Source organism: Gossypium arboreum, chromosome 4, assembly GCF_025698485.1.
Source record: "Gossypium arboreum isolate Shixiya-1 chromosome 4, ASM2569848v2, whole genome shotgun sequence".
In the NCBI taxonomy this organism is placed as follows: domain Eukaryota; kingdom Viridiplantae; phylum Streptophyta; class Magnoliopsida; order Malvales; family Malvaceae; genus Gossypium; species Gossypium arboreum.
The window spans coordinates 57,724,133-57,740,793 of NC_069073.1; positions in this window are offsets into that span (position 1 = coordinate 57,724,133).

The window sequence follows — 16,661 nt, forward strand, 5'->3', positions numbered from 1 at the left end:
TGGAATCGATACCGATAGTCCTGTTACAGAACTAGGGTTTGGTATTGAGTTGGTGCCTGGGACAGCTCCTATTTCTATTGCTCTGTATAGGATGGCACGAATCGAACTGAAAGAGTTAAAAGGACAGTTGCAAGAACTGATGGATAAAGGTTTTGCAAGACTGAGCTTTTTGCCTTGGGGTGCTCCAGTATTATTTGTAAAGAAGAAAGATGGTTCGATGAAGCTATGTATAGACTACCGACAACTTAACAAGGTAACTATCAAGAACAAGTATCCGTTGTCGAGGATTGATGATCTATTTGATCAATTGAGAGGAGCCATTGTATTTTCAAAAATAGATCTGAGATCGGGTTACTACCAGTTACGAGTTAAAGAGCCAGATGTGCCTAAGACTGCTTTCAAGATGAGGTATGGTCATTTTGAGTTCCCGGTCATGCCTTTTGGTCTAACAAACGCCACAGTTGCATTTATGGACTTAATGAACCATGTTTTCTAACCATACTTGGACAATTTGTTGTGGTATTCATTGACAATATTTTGATCTATTCCCGTAATGAGTCCGAGCATGCTGAACAATTAAGGATTGTTTTACAAACTTTTCAAGACAAGAAATTGTATGCTAAGTTCAGCAAAAGCGAGTTCTGGCTTCAAGAGGTAGGATTCTTGGGTCACATTGTGTTGGGTGATGGCATCCGAGTAGATCCAAACAAAATTTCTGCCATTATCGATTGGAAGCCGCCAAAGAATGTAACCGAGGTTACAAGCTTCTTAGGCTTAGCCTGTTACTATCGACGCTTTGTGAAAGGATTTTCGATGATTGCAACTGCTTTGATGAGGTTGCTGCAAAAAGATGTTAAGTTTGAATGGTCGGAAAAGTGTCAGCAGAGCTTTGAGAAGTTAAAGAGGTTGCTATTGGAAGCTCCAGTTTTAGTGCAGCCCAAACCGGGAAAAGAATTTGTGGTCTACAGTGATGCGTCCTTGAATGGACTAGGTTGCGTGCTGATGCAAGAAAGCAAAGTGATAGCCTATGCTTTCAAGGAAATTGAAGCCACAAGAGAAAAATTATCCAACACATGACTTCGAGCTAGCAGCCATTGTATTTGCCCTGAAGATTTGGAGACACCATTTGTATGGTAAGACATGCCGTGTATTACCATTTGTATGGTGAGACATGCCGTGTAATCACCAATCACAAGAGTTTGAAATATTTGATGACTCAAAAAGAATTGAATCTGAGACAACGGAGATGGTTAGAGTTGATTAAAGATTATGAATTGAGAATTGACTACTGCCCTAGAAAGGCGAACGTGGTCGCAGATGCACTAAGTAGAAAATCCTTGTTTGCTTTGAGAGCCTTGAACACACAGTTGGCCTTGTTAGATGATGGTTCGGTCTTGGCAGAGCTAAGAGCTAGACCAACATTTCTACAAGAAATTTGTGCACCCTAGGTCATTGATAGTGATTTGTAAGCCAAGAGAACTCAATACAAGTCAGACATTGAATCAGATTTTTAGATTGGTTCCAACAGTTGCTTGATGTTGAGAGATAGGATCTGTGTACCGAGAGACGATGAGCTCATTTGGAAAATTCTACAAGAGGCACATGATAGTAGTTTCTCTACTCATCCGGGAAGTACCAAGATGTATAATGATTTGAAGAAAATGTACTGGTGGAATGGCATGAAAAGAGACATTTCCGAATTCGTATCGAAATGCTTGATATGCCAACAAGACAAGGCTGAACACCAAGTGTAATACCCCTAACCCGTATTTGTTGTTGGACTGGGGTTACGAGGTATTACTAGTAAGTCATAGATTCAAATAATCACAAGAATATACTTAAACAAAATTTTAAGTCATTTATTATTAGTAAGAATAGGTAATTTATTCATTAACATCACATAACCGAATGTAACATGGATTCAACTTATAGATTATACAAAATATGCAATCAGCATTATACCTCCATTACAATCTGAAAATTTATGCATAAGTAAAACTCATAAAATCAAGTACACCAAAACATTCCAATTTCACCATGTTATATTCGGCTCATTACAGTACATATTTCGTCAACTTACTATAAATTCTTCTCCTATAAATAACATGCATGTAATTTATTAATAAATAACTTGTTATAACACAATATATGCTCCCTATCAATGCATAATCAAAACATATAAAAATCATCATCATATTTATATATACCTTAAGATAAAATACATATTAGGTCAATTTCTCATATGCATAAATATTTATAAAAGCATTTTCCGAATCACAAGTAAGGCATAACCAACTCACATACTTTTATCTTATGAACTAATTTATAATACAATACTATATAATTTCCAGACCAACTCATATTACTAATTATACATCACAAGAATAAGAAATTTACCATAATTAGGCATACAATTAAAACTTAAGTATATCATGCCATGTAATAACCATATTTTAAGAAGCTTATATTATGTCCGAACTTAGCTAACAACCTGTATTACCGAATTACACATTATACATTATTTAAATAATACTACCATATTGGCATATATATATATTTTCAATGTATACCTTAACAAAAAAAATAGCCATGTATTCATCCAAATCATTAACCATTTTCAAATCATAAAACCACCTATCACAAACATCATTCCATTATAACACTTAACATCATAACCAAAATAAATTTAAGCGACAACCAAGCCTAACCGAACTCAACATAAAAGATTAGCCATTTTCGCATTATACAAACCAAAATTCTACTTTTCAAATCACATTCCAGCCTATACGTGCCATAATTCAAGTTTAACTTATAAAGATACCAAAATAGCTCATAGTGTGATGAACTTTACTGACAGTCCTCGAGCTCGTAGCTTGACTCCAAATCTATAAAATAGAGTAAACATAAATACACAGAGTAAGCTATCTTAGCTTAGTAAGCCATAAGCAAATAAACAGCTCAAAAATATATTCAACCCGTTTTAAGCTAAACCGAATTATATTATCATCACCAATGCTTAACCTTAAACCTACAAATGAGATACAATAATACATTTCCATGTACCATTTTTACCTTGGCCGAATACTCACCTAAACTAATTAACTAAATGTCATTCAACTTTCAGGTCAAAATATCACCATATAATCAAGCATACGTATACCATTTAGAAAAGTTCAAGAATCATAATATGACATTTTACACACATACTTCTTATTTGGCTGAATACTAATATAGTCACTTTAACATATTAATAATCAACTTCCAAAGCCAAATAGACATATTAAAACTTAGTACATAAACTCAAGTATCGAAATAATATTTCATATACATATATTAACTATATAACCGAATATACCTCATCATATATACACATATATAAGGGTTATTCATGACATATTAACTACTCATTCATAAAGCCAAATACACATATCACATGCACATATTTTCTTTATTTGCATCTTACAAGATTTGTAACAAATAGCCAAGGTGTTTTCTTAACTTACCTCAAGTAAGTAACAAGTTAGTTCATACCTGGCATATAGCTCATTTTACACATTCGAACTCAATTTATCTTTGCATGATGAACCATTCGAAATTGGATAGGACACTTGGATAATCACACAAATTGTACAATACCAACATCCCAGACGTGGTCTTACATGTAATCACATATCAATGCCACTGTCCCAGATAGGATCTTACTCGTAAAAACATATCAGAATCACATATCGATGCCATGGTCTTACTCGCACATATATCGGAGTCCTATGTCATAACATATGTATCCTAACTATTCCTAAGGTTCATACGAGGCTTTCAAACGTCATAAATCGGTCGAAATGAATTCGAAAATGTAGTAGCCAAGCCTTTTCATATTTGGCCATAGAATATATAGATTCATACATTTCATAACAGCACATATAATTAGCATTTAACTACAATTAAACATGTCTATTTGCTTATAAACTTACCTCAGACGATACAAAATGGAATAGGGCAGCTAGTCGACATTTTTCGCTTTCCCCCGATCCAAATCTGATTTCTTTGGTTCTTGATCTAAACATATTCAAATTAAGCTCATTTAAACATATTTTCATTCAATTTAGTCTAAAAACAAATAAATGGATAAATTACCATTTTACCCTTGACATTTACAATTTTTATAATTTAGTCCCTATTGCACAAAACACAAAATACACAAAATTTCTCCATACCCAAGCTAGGCCAAATATTACCCATAACCATGCAAACCCATATAATTCATTTATTTCACATTTTAGTCCCTCAAATTATTATTTTCAATTTAGTCCTAATTACTCAAAATTATCAAAAACTCCAATACAAAACATGTTAATCCAAAATATATCTTTCATATTTCATCATCAGATAACAAAAATCACAAGCTCTCAACAACAGCACAACTCAAAATTTTCATCAAAATAAAAAATTCAAGTATGGGTTTTGTAGTACTCGAAGCAACGATATCAAAAAAGTAGAAATTATAAAAAATCGAACAAAAAATGAACCTTGATTGAGCTTGAAAGAATGGCTGAACCTAGTTCTTTTCTTTTTTTCTTTCTTATTTGTTGTTTTGGTGGTGAACAAAAAATATAACATGTATTTTAACTTATGTTTTATTATGATATATATTAACATTTTAATTAATTAATATTATGTCCTTTATAATTAAATAAAAATCATTATATTCCTTACCCATTATCGTCCACATTAATAATGGCATAATTACCACTTTAAGGCTTCAATTTAGAACGCCACTAACAATTCAACCCTTTTTAGAAATAACCCCTAAATTTTCATTTTACGCGATTAAGTCCTTTTATTTCATCGGATACCTAAATGACAAAATTAAATCACGAAAATTTCATGGATGTAAATTCACACAAATAAACACAGAAAATAATTTTTTTAAACATTTTTCTGACTCGAATTCATATTCCCGAAACTACCATTCCAATTAGTGTCTAAATCAGGCTGTTACAACTCTCCTCTTTAGGGATTTTTGTCCCTAAAAATCTTATCGGTGAATAGGTTCGGATAACGTTCTCTCATTGCATCCTCTGGCTCCCACGTTGCTTCCTCAACTCCGTGTTTATGCCACAGTAATTTAACTAATGAAATTTTATTATTTCGCAACTCTTTAATCTCACGAGCTAGAATACGAATCGGTTTTTCCTCGTACGTCATATCAGGCTTAATCTCCACCTCAGCCGGACTAATCACATGTGAAGGATCAGATCGATATCTATGAAGCATCGAAACATGGAATACATTGTGGATCTTTTCTAGATCAGATGGCAAGAACAGTCTATAAGCAACCAGTCTGATGGGTTATATTACCTCATACGGCCCAATAAACCTCGGAATCAATTTGCCTTTGCGACCAAATCTGAGTATCTTCTTCCACGGTGAGACTTTCAAAAAGACTTTATCTTTGATTTGAAACTCTATATCTTTACATTTTAAATCCGCATATGATTTCTGACGATCTGATGCTGCTTTCAAACTTTCACAGATCACTTTCACTTTCTGTTTAGTTTCTCTGATCAAATCGACCCCGTGTATCTTATTTTCACTGAGCTCAGTCCAGTACAATGGTTGTATGACATTTATGATCGTAAAAAGCCTCATAAGGTGCCATTTTGATACTTGAGTGAAAGCTATTATTGTATTTTGATACTTGAGTGAAAGCTATTATTGTACACAAATTCAATCAGAGGTAGGTACCGTTCCCATGTACCTTCAAACTTGAGAATGCACCATCTCAACATATCCTCAAGTATTTGAATGATTCGCTCAGACTGACCATCTACTTGTGGATGGAAAGTAGTGCTGAAATGTAATTTCGTACCCACTACATCTTGCAGTTTCTTCCAAAACTGAAAACTGGGATGTAAACCTCGGATCTCTATCCGAAACAATAGATATAGGTAGACCATGTAATCTCACAATCTGAGAACCATACAATTCTGTGACAGCCCAAAATTGACCCTAGTCGGAATGTGGTTTCGGGACCACAAAACCGAGGCATAAAAATAATTAAAAATTTATTTTGATACCTATAATATGTGTGTGCTCATGTATGACATTTTATGATGATTGATTTAGTGTTATAAAGGTAAATTTCACTAGAAAGGACCTAGTAGTGAACTTTGAAAGTATGATGGGGAAATGTGTGATGACTAGTTGCTCATGCATGCAAAAATAAAGGATTTGCATGTCAAATTTCCCAAAAGAAGCTAGTGGCCGCCATGACATGGTTTATGGGCAAAGAAAACATGTTGAAACATGTTTTGTTAATGCATGATGAATTAAATGATAAAATAATTAATGATGTTGGAGGAGAAACAAAAAAATCAAAAAATAGCTCATCCTCCCCCTATTGCCGTGCAAGTGAAAGAAAAACAAGAAAAAATTGTTCATCCTTGTTCTTTCCTTTTGGCCGAAAATACTAAGGGAGGAGATAGGAGTTTTGCTTCATGCTTGGTTTGGAAGAGAACAAGAAGGAGATTTGGCTAAATTTGCATCAAGATTAAGGTATGTATGAGGTTGTGTTGGGAGTTTCATGCATGTTTTGGTTGCTAACTTGATGTGCATGTTAGCCATGGCTCAAATCTTTGTTATGCCATGGAAATGGTATTTGGCCAAAGTTGTTATGGTGATAAAGCCATTGCATGCTAAGTGTGAAGCTTGATGATGATGCATGCAATGATGGATTGTCTACTCTTGAGTAAGATTTTGAGTTTTCTTTTGTTTAACCATGATTGAAGTTGAAAAGGGGCATGATTGTCATATTCGGCCATGATGCATCCATGAGCATGGTTCATGCTTCTTGCATGTTAGTTAAAAATTTGTGTTTTAGATGGCTATGGACACCTTGAAATTCGGCCATGCTCATATATGTATATATATGTTTGCACATGATGTATTGGCTATGAAGTAAGTGATGAATATGTTTGTTTAAAGAAGAAGATGTTGAAGAATGCTTGTGAAATTGCAAGCACATTCGGCCTAGCACACATAAGAGTGCTTGATGCTATATTATAAGTTTTGAGCTACAATATGCAAAGCATTAACTAGTAAAATGCATGCTGTTTTTGTGTGGTATTAAGTGCATATTTGGCCTCAACATGGACATGTATATTCGGCCTTAGGTAGCCTATTGATGGCCTTAGCTTTTCCTTGATGCTCGAACGAATTGTATTGAATTGCTTGATGTAGTATAAAATGTGCATGACCATTGTGTATTCAAGCTAAAGAGTGGCCATATGACCATTTAAACTCCTTGTCATATTCGGCCATAAGCTAGCACAATGAGGTTTTAATAAATTGAATTTGTTTGAATTAGCTCAAGAGCTAAGAGGGCCACAATTGGACAAGGGAAGGAAAAAGTGATCGAATAGCCGTAAAAGCCGCTCGACAACATCCGAGGTAAGTCCTCAAGAAGTGACCTTACTTGAATTATGTGGAATGAAATATGGATGTATTGATTATTGATTTATGTGTGTATGAGTATTCAATAATACCCGGCTAAGTCCCAAGGCGATTATGCTAGTGATTAAAATTGTGTTTCAGCCTTAGTAACGAAAATGAAATATGTATGTCCAATGATTATTGATGTATGTGTGCATGAGAAATTGAATGATATCCGGCTAAGCCCCAAAGACAATTATGCTGGAAATTATAACCGGTTAAGATCCAAGGCAATTGTGCTAGTAGCTATATCCGGCTAAGACCAAGGCATTCGTGCAAGTTGTTAAATCCGGCTAAGACCAAGGCATTTGTGCAAATCGTGATATCCGGGTTAAGTCCCGTAGGCCTTGGTGCGGGTTACCATAACCGGCTATGTCCCAAGGCGATTGAACGAGTAGCGACATCCGGTTAAACTCCAAGGTATGTGATTTGAAAATTATAAGCTTTCTGGAAAATTTCAGCTAATGCACTTGTGAAATTTCCCAATGACAAGGTAAGTGCGGTTTGTGCTTTGCGCGCTAGGAGTAAGAGCGTATGAATATCCGCTCCTATGATGGAACGAGTTATCGGCCTTAATGAAGCCGTTATTTGTGTATGAACATAAGAGTTGGGATGGTGAAGTAAGTATGATTATGTGAATGTGCATTAATGAAATGATGCATTTGGCTATGTGAATGTATTGCTTTAATTAAAGCTGATTATATTCCTTGAGACTTACTAAGCATAAAAATGCTTACCCCGTTGCTTTGGCTCTCTGTCTTATAGATTTCGCTCGATAGCAATCGGATTCGGGATCAATAAAGTCGAAGTCATCCACACTATCAACGCCTCTATTTTGGTATAAATTTTGGTTGAACTTTGAAATGGCATGTATAGGACTACCCCTTGTTGGTTTAACAATGTGGCGATGTATATGTATACGGCCATGCGAAAATGGCTCGTAAAAGGAAGCATGAACTTAGACTATTTGTGGTTTGAATGTATATATATGGTGTCATGATGTGATTATGGATTGGAAATGGGAGTGTTGGTCACATGATCAGCCATTGGTATGGTTAAAATGATCATATGTGAACCTATGTATGGCAAGACTAGTTGGTTGATGGAGACTACAAAAATAGATAAGACCTACCTTAAAACAGATGCTGCCAGCTGCAGTGACGTGAATGTGAAAAATCACCAAAAATTGTAGGAATGGTATTAAATAGTGAATAAGCTATGTAAATGAACCTTGATGAGTCTATTTTCATATGCAAGAAGCGAAATGGTCATAGGAGTTACATGTTAAGAGATATTGTAGCTATTGTGAAACAGGGCCAGAACGGTTTCTGGGTCCCCTGTCGCAACTTTAAAAATTTACTATAAATTATCCAGAAATAATTAGGAGACATACCTTATATGTACAGATTCCATTTTGAGTCTAGTTTCATTAGAAACAAACAGCACCAGCATTAAAGCCCTGTACAGAGAGATATTCAAGTTATACCGCGCGAAGGTCAGAGCAGTCGATCCCTGTAACATGGGTGACTTTAACTATTAAACTGTACCAATTGGCCCAACCAAAAATTCTAGAAATAAATCCATGGATGGATATATGAGTCTAAATTCAGGGAAAATTTACGAAACCAGTTTCCGAGTTTTGAAACTCGAGATATGATTTTTAAGGCGACGGTGACGCAGTCTTCCAGCCTGACTGGAAATGTCAAATTGGTGGGCAAAACATGTGAACTTGGCTTGTTAACCCTCGTGTCCGACACGGCAATGGTCTCGGGTTCGGGTGTTACAATTTTATTGGTATCGAGCCACGGTTTAGTCGATTCTAGGACTACCGTGATGTGTTTGGGGTCTAGCTATACATGCCATTAAATGATGAATCGATAGTGTGGTGATTTCTGACAATTTGACTTTGTGTTTGTTTATAGCAATGGATCCCGATCCCAACCGAGCGATAGCTGATGATGTGGAGAGTGTGGCGCCTGCTCCGCATGAAGGGATAGCGCATGCGGACTCTCGACCTATGGCCAGCAATCCGAATGATGAGGCTAGGCAAGCCTTTTATAGTGTGATGAACGAATGGTTTAACCAATACATTCGAACTAACACGATCGTTCCACAACCTCCACTCTGCACAAATGCAACCCCAGCGCCTACAATACCTCCGGTGATCGACCAAATAAGGTCAAGTAAGCCCCAATCGATAGGATTCAAAACATGGGGCCACTGAATTTAAAGCTACGGATGATGATGATGCTGAGCGAGCGAATTTTGGTTGGATAACACGATCCGGTGCTCGATGAGCTATCTTGTACACCGATGAGTGCTTAAAGTGTACCATCTCCTTGCTACGTGATTCCGCCTACTATTGGTGGAGTACTTTGACTTCGTGGTACCTAGAGAGCAAGTGACTTGGGAATTCTTTCAAACCGAGTTCAAAAAGTATATCACCGAGATTCATCGACCAAAAGCGAAGGAATTTCTTGATCTTAAGCAAGGTTCTATGTCGCCATCGACTATGAACGAAAATTTGTGAGGCTTAGCTGACACGCGTGAGAATGCATTTCGTCCGAGGCTATTATGTGTAAACGCTTGAGGATGGGCTGAATGATGATATAAGGATGTTCGTTGGCATTCTCGAAATACGAGAGTTCGTAGTAATCTTGGTTGAGCGAGCTTGTAAAGTCAAGGGCTTAGAAAGGAGAAACAAAAGTTGATGTGGGAACCGGAGAATTCGAAGAGGTCCTCGGAAAGTCTCTTCAACAGCATCAAGAGATTTCGATATGATGTGAGCCGGTCTAAAGGCGTTTGGGCTTTTCTAGACGAGGACGCGATCGACCCCTGTGACCACACGAGTCACTTGATCGCCATGGTGGAAATGATCACGAGAGAGGCGGAGTGTCTACATTGTGGCAAATGGCATTCGGGAGCTGTTGGTTTCGTGATCGCCTCTGCTATAAGTGTGGATCGGCCGACCACTTTATGAAGGATTGCCCGAGGATGCTTGAGCAGAATGTAAGTCGAGTGGAAACCCGGGTGCTACCATCGCCGAGGTAGGCCACCTAGAAATATGGGCAATGTCGTGGCGGTCGAGAGGATCTAGAGATGCTACCATCGATCCGAGGCTCGTGCTCTCGCTAGGACTTATGCCATACGCCGCACGCCGAGGATGCCGCCTCTCCGGATGTCATTACCGGTACTTTCACTCTTTTCAATACTAATGTGATTGCTTTAATTGACCTGGTTCTACTCATTCTTATATATGTGAAACCTTAGCATCCAAAGAAGACTTTGCCTATTGAGTCTCATCGAGTTTGTAATTCGGTGTCAAACCCTTGGGTCATTACGTGCTTGTCAACAAAGTGTGCAAGAAAAGTCCCCTAGTGTTCCGAGGTTCTTGTTTTCCCGGACTTGATGCTTTTGCCGCTCGATGAATTCGACGTTATTCTTGGTTTGGATTGGTTGACCATGCACGATGCGGTTGTAAATTATAAAAGCAAGACTATCGATTTGAGGTGCGCGAATAATGAGATAATTCGGGTTGAGTCTACGGACTTAAAGGGTTGCCACCGTAATATCGCAATGTTGGCCCGAAAATATGTAAGAAAAGGGTGCGAAGCGTACCTTGCGTCGTGCTCGATGACAAGGAATCGAAAAGAAACCCGAATCTGTGCTCGTGGTTTGTGAATACCCGAATGTTTTCCTCAAGAATTGCCGGTTTACCACCGCTCGGAAATAGAATTTGGCATCGAATTGGTACCGGTACCACTCCAATTCGATAGCTCCGTATCGTATGGCACCAACGGAATTAAAGGAGTTGAAAGCTCGGTTGCAAGAATTGGTGGATAGAGGTTTTGCTCGCCTGAGTTTTTCGCCTTGGGGTGCGCCAAAGTTGTTCGTGAAAAGAAGGATGGAACCATACGGTTGTGCATCGACTATCGCCGCCTTAATAAAGCGACGATAAAGAACAAATATCCGCTACCACGATCGATGACTTGTTCGATCAATCAAGGGAGCCTCGGTGTTCTCGAAAATAGATTTGAGATCGAGCTATTATCAATTGCGAATCGAGATTCGGATGTACCCAAGACCGCCTTCGAACAAGATATGGTCACTATGAGTTCCTAGTGATGCCGCTTTGGGCTCACTAATGCCCCGCAAAGATTTATGGATTTATGAATCGGATCTTCGCACCATATTTGGATCGATTCGTAGTCATGTTCATTGATGACATCTTGGTCTATTCAAGAAATGAGACCGAACATGCTGAACACCGCGGTTAGTGCCGCAAATTTTACGGATAAGCAATTATATGCTAAGTTCAGCAAGTGTGAGTTCGGTTAAGAGAGGTTAGCTTCTTGGGTCATGTGGTATCTCAGATCGGTATTCGAGTCGAATTCAATAAAATTTCAGCCATACTTAATTAGAAGCCTCCGAGAAATATTACCGAGGTTCGAACTTTTGGGGCTTGCGGTTATTACCGACGATTTGTAAAGGTTTCTCAACGATAGCCACGCCGATGACGGCTTACTCCAAAAGGATGTTAAGTTCGAATGGACGGAGAAATGCCAAAAGGTTTCGATCAACTGAAAACTTATTTGACTGAAGCCCCAATTCTAGTGCAACCCGAGTCCGGCAAAGAGTTTGTCATATATAGCGACGCCTCCCTCCTTGGGTTAGGTTGCATATTGATGCAAGAAGGTCGAGTTGTGGCCTATGCGTCGAGGCAATTAAAGCCACATGAGAAAAATTATCCGACCCATGATCTCGAGTTGGCCGCCATCGTGTTCGCCTTAAAGATTTGGCGACATTACTTATTTGGTGAAAGGTGCCATGTGTACTCGGATCACAAAAGTCTCAAATATTTGATGACCCAAAGAGACTTAAATCTGCGACAAAGACGTTGGCTCGAGCTGTTAAAGGATTACGAGCTGGTCATTGACTATCACCCGGGAAAGGTGAATGTGGTTGCGGACGCCTTGAGTCGTAAATCATTATTCGCTTTACGAGCGATGAACGTGCACTTGTCTGCTCAATCCGATAGTGTGTTAGTAGCTGAATTGAAAGCCAAACCACTATTGATACATCAAATTCGAAGCTCGTAAAGTCGACGACGAGTTGGCTGCAAAACGGGCCGAGTGTGTTCAACAAGGACTCGAATTTCAAATCGATGATGACGATTGTTTGAGGTTCAAAAGTCGTCTGTGTGTTCCAAAGAATTGAACTCATTTCGATAATTCTGAATGAAGCCCATTGTAGCCGAATGGCAATCCACCCGGAGTACGAAGATGTACAATGATTTGAAACGTCGGTTTTGGTGGCATGGTATGGAGCGAGACGCTCCGACTTTGTTTCGAGATGTTTAATATGTCAACAAGTGAAAGCGGAACATCGTGCCTTCAGATTACTTCACCAATCACGATACCCGAGTGGAAATGGGATCGAGTCACAATGGACTTTGTATCCGGACCGCCATTGTCGCAAGTAAGAAGGATGCGGTTTGGGTCGTGGTAGATGGATTGACTAAGTCGGCCCACTTTGTCCCAAAGACGCACGGATTTTTCAATGGACAAATTAGCCGAATTGTACGCTTCTCGATTGTGAGATTACACGGGTGCCTATTTCCATCGTGTCGGATAGAGATCCGAGATTTACCTCGCGATTTTGGAAAAAGTTGCAAGAAGCTTTGGGTACCAAGTTGCATTTCAGACCGCTTTTCACCCCAAACCGATGGTCAATCCGAGCGGATAATTCGGATACTTGAGGATATGTTAAGATGTGCGTCCTCGAGTTTAGTGGTTCATGGGAACGGTATTTGCCGTTGATTGAATTCGCTACAACAACAAATTTTCAATCAAGTATTAAGATGGCACCTATGAGGTCTTGTACGGTCGTAAATGCCGTACACCATTGTTTTGACCGAGCTCGGTGAAAGCAAGATTTTCGGTGGATTTGATTAGGGATGCTGAATGTAAAGTGAAGGTAATCCGTGAAAGTCTCAAGATAGCCTCCGATCGTCGAAAGTCGTGACGCGGATCTGAAGCGTAAGGATATCGAGTATCGTGGAGATAAAGTGTTTCTCAAGGTATCGCTTTGGAAAAAGATACTCGATTCGGCAGTAAGGGCAAGTCGAGCCCGAGGTTCATTGGGCCATATGAGATATCCGAAGCGAGTCGGTCCAAGGGCATATCGCTTGATTTTGCCCCTAACTCGAAAAGGTTCACGATGTCTTTCACGCTTCGATGCTTCGACGCTATAGATCCGATCCATCGCACGTGATTAGTCCATCAGAAATTGAAATTCAAGCTAATATGAGTTATGAGGAAGAACCGATTCGTATCCTATCACGAGAAGTGAAAGAGTTGCGAAACAAGCGGGTTTCGCTAGTGAAAGTGTTATGGCTCAAGCACGGGATAGAAGAAGCTACTTGGGAGACCGAGAACTCTATGAAAGAGCGATATCCAAACCTATTTACCGGTAAGATTTTCGGGGACAAAAATTTCTTAAGTGGGGGAGAGTTGTGACAGCCCAAAATTGACCCTAGTCGGAATGTGGTTTCGGGACCACAAATTCGAGGCATAAAAATAATTAAAAATTTATTTTGATACCTATAATATGTGTGTGCTCATGTATGACATTTTATGATGATTGATTTAGTGTTATAAAGGTAAATTTCACTAGAAAGGACCTAGTAGTGAACTTTGAAAGTATGATGGGGAAATGTGTGATGACTAGTTGCTCATGCATGCAAAAATAAAGGATTTGCATGTCAAATTTCCCCAAAAGAAGCTAGTGGCCGGCCATGACATGGTTTATGGGCAAAGAAAACATGTTGAAACATGTTTTGTTAATGCATGATGAATTAAATGATAAAATAATTAATGATATTGGAGGAGAAACAAAAAAAAATCAAAAAAATAGCTCATCCTCCCCCTCCCCATTGCCGTGCAAGTGAAAGAAAAATAAGAAAAAAATTGTTCATCCTTGTTCTTTCCTTTTGGCCGAAAATACTAAGGGAGGAGATAGGAGTTTTGCTTCATGCTTGGTTTGGAAGAGAACAAGAAGGAGATTTGGCTAAATTTGCATCAAGATTAAGGTATGTATGAGGTTGTGTTGGGAGTTTCATGCATGTTTTGGTTGCTAACTTGATGTGCATGTTAGCCATGGCTCAAATCTTTGTTATGCCATGGAAATGGTATTTGGCCAAAGTTGTTATGGTGATAAAGCCATTGCATGCTAAGTGTGAAGCTTGATGATGATGCATGCAATGATGGATTGTCTACTCTTGAGTAAGATTTTGAGTTTTCTTTTGTTTAACCATGATTGAAGTTGAAAAGGGCATGATTGTCATATTCGCCATGATGCATCCATGAGCATGGTTCATGCTTCTTGCATGTTAGTTAAAATTTGTGTTTTAGATGGCTATGGACACCTTGAAATTCGCCATGCTCATATATGTATATATATGTTTGCACATGATGTATTGGCTATGAAGTAAGTGATGAATATGTTTGTTTAAAGAAGAAGATGTTGAAGAATGCTTGTGAAATTGCAAGCACATTCGGCCTAGCACACATAAGAGTGCTTGATGCTATATTATAAGTTTTGAGCTACAATATGCAAAGCATTAACTAGTAAAATGCATGCTGTTTTTGTGTGGTATTAAGTGCATATTTGGCCTCAACATGGACATGTATATTCGGCCTTAGGTAGCCTATTGATGGCCTTAGCTTTTCCTTGATGCTCGAACGAATTGTATTGAATTGCTTGATGTAGTATAAAATGTGCATGACCATTGTGTATTCAAGCTAAAGAGTGGCCATATGACCATTTAAACTCCTTGTCATATTCGGCCATAAGCTAGCACAATGAGGTTTTAATAAATTGAATTTGTTTGAATTAGCTCAAGAGCTAAGAGGGCCACAATTGGACAAGGGGAAGGAAAAAGTGATCGAATAGCCGTAAAAGCCGCTCGACAACATCCGAGGTAGGTCCTCAAGAAGTGACCTTACTTGAATTATGTGGAATGAAATATGGATGTATTGATTATTGATTTATGTGTGTATGAGTATTCGAATAATACCCGGCTAAGTCCCAAGGCGATTATGCTAGTGATTAAAATTGTGTTTCAGCCTTAGTAACGAAAATGAAATATGTATGTCCAATGATTATTGCTGTATGTGTGCATGAGAAATTGAATGATATCCTGCTAAGCCTCAAGACAATTATGCTGGAAATTATAACCGGGTTAAGATCCGAAGGCAATTGTGCTAGTAGCTATATCCGGGCTAAGACCCGAAGGCATTCGTGCAAGTTGTTAAATCCGGGCTAAGACCCAAAGGCATTTGTGCAAATCGTGATATCCGGGTTAAGTCCCGTGAGGCCTTGGTGCGGGTTACCATAACCGGCTATGTCCCAAGGCGATTGAACGAGTAGCGACATCCGGTTAAACTCCGAAGGTATGTGATTTGAAAATTATAAGCTTGCTGGAAATTTTCAGCTAATGCACTTGTGAAATTTCCCAATGACAAGGTAAGTGCGGTTTGTGCTTTGCGCGCTAGGAGTAAGAGCGTATGAATATCCGCTCCTATGATGGAATGAGTTATCGGCCTTAATGAAGCCGTTATTTGTGTATGAACATAAGAGTTGGGATGGTGAAGTAAGTATGATTATGTGAATGTGCATTAATGAAATGATGCATTTGGCTATGTGAATGTATTGCTTTAATTAAAGCTGATTATATTCCTTGAGACTTACTAAGCATAAAATGCTTACCCGCTGCTTTGGCTCTCTGTCTTATAGATTTCGCCGATAGCAATCGGATTCGGGATCAATAAAGTCAAGTCATCCACACTATCAACGCCTCTATTTTGGTATAAATTTTGGTTGAACTTTGAAATGGCATGTATAGGACTACCCTTGTTGGTTTAACAATGTGGCGATGATATGTATACGGCCATGCGAAAATGGCTCGTAAAAGGAAGCATGAACTTAGACTATTTGTGGTTTGAATGTATATATATGGTGTCATGATGTGATTATGGATTGAAATGGGAGTGTTGGTCACATGATCAGCCATTGGTATGGTTAAAATGATCATATGTGAACCTATGTATGGCAAGACTAGTTAGTTGATGGAGACTACAAAATAGATAAGACCTACCTTAAAACAGATG